This window comes from Helianthus annuus, chromosome 11 (assembly GCF_002127325.2).
Source record: "Helianthus annuus cultivar XRQ/B chromosome 11, HanXRQr2.0-SUNRISE, whole genome shotgun sequence".
NCBI lineage: Eukaryota > Viridiplantae > Streptophyta > Magnoliopsida > Asterales > Asteraceae > Helianthus > Helianthus annuus.
Genome location: NC_035443.2, coordinates 19,473,941 through 19,475,205, shown reverse-complemented (window position 1 = coordinate 19,475,205; position 1,265 = coordinate 19,473,941). Strand labels below are relative to the sequence as shown.

Here is a 1,265-nt window from a genome sequence, read left to right as displayed (position 1 = left end):
GCCTTGGTAGGCTCTTGAATTAGAGGAGAAGCCTTCTCTTGTTGGGGCAATGTTGTGCTTCCTTCAGTCAGCGGTCATGGAGCTTCTTCGGAACCCACGGTACGATTTCTCAATGTTATGAGATGGACTTGTGCTTTTAGGTTTGTTTCGGTATTACTTGTTAACGCGCCTTGTGGTCTCTCGGAGAAATTTTGAGCTAATTGAATTATTTGTTTTTCAATGTTTTGTATACTAGCTTATTGATTTCTAAAATTAGATTCCAATTGTTGAAATCGATCCGAGTTTTTCTTTTCCGTGTCGGAGATGAGGCAAGATACAGTATCTTCAAGCCTTTCTCATCCAACTTGTTGTTGAGGGAAATTTTGTGACTCGTTTCTTGGTTGTTGAAAGTTTGTTTGTTGGTTTAGGTTTTGTTGGTTACTACTATTGCCGGGTTCTCTCCAACCAAGGTTAGGGTGATTACGCCATCCTTGGTTGTAGGTACCCGTTGGAGGACCCGACAGCCTAGGTCTATTATCAATGTAGTTTACTGACTCTGATTGATCATCTGTTTCTTTCATACAACTCCAACTTTCATGTGGCCCACCACACCCTTCACAAGCCATAACCGAGACCGTTTTTGTCATTTCTAACTTTTTTGATTTTTGAAGAAAGGGCCTCGATTTGGGCTTGTAAAGAAGTTCTTTCATCAACCTTATGGGCGTCCGGGGCTATAGATTTATTGCCTCGGGGAGTGTGCCACTGAAAATTGGTTTGAGCAATTTCCTCAATTTGATTGTATATTTCATGTGGGCGGCGATTACCTAAAAGTCCCCCGGAGCTAGAGTCAAGTGTTTGTCTTGTGTGTGGTAACAACCCATTGTAGAAAGTGGATACTTGTTGCCATACCGCAAGACCGTGATGAGGACACTTTTGCAATAGCTCCTTGAACCTTTCCCAAGTTTCATATAAGGATTCCCCATTCTCTTGTGAATATGTATTAATTTCAGTCATTAATTTAGCCGTTTTAGCGGGAGGGAAATACTTATATAGAAACTTTTGGGCTAGTTCATCCCAGGTGTTTACGGAGCCAACTGGGAGGGCGTTGAGCCAAGCTTTTGCTCGGTCTTTTAGTGAAAATGGAAACATTCAAAGGCGGATGGCGTCGTTTGATGCTCCATTGATCCGAAAGGTATCACATATTTCTAAGAAATTAGTAATATGTAGATGGGGATCCTCGTCCGCAAGCCCATGGAAGGTTGCGGAGTTTTGAATCATTTGTATCA

General features: G+C 42.0%; 1 non-coding gene across 1 annotated transcript; it reads left to right on the top strand.

Moving 5' to 3' along the window:
• The first annotated feature begins 892 nt into the window (after positions 1–892).
• On the top strand, positions 893–999 carry LOC118484392. The gene has a single exon (XR_004873503.1). It is a non-coding gene; the product is annotated as a small nucleolar RNA R71 (small nucleolar RNA).
• The last annotated feature ends 266 nt before the right edge of the window (positions 1,000–1,265 follow it).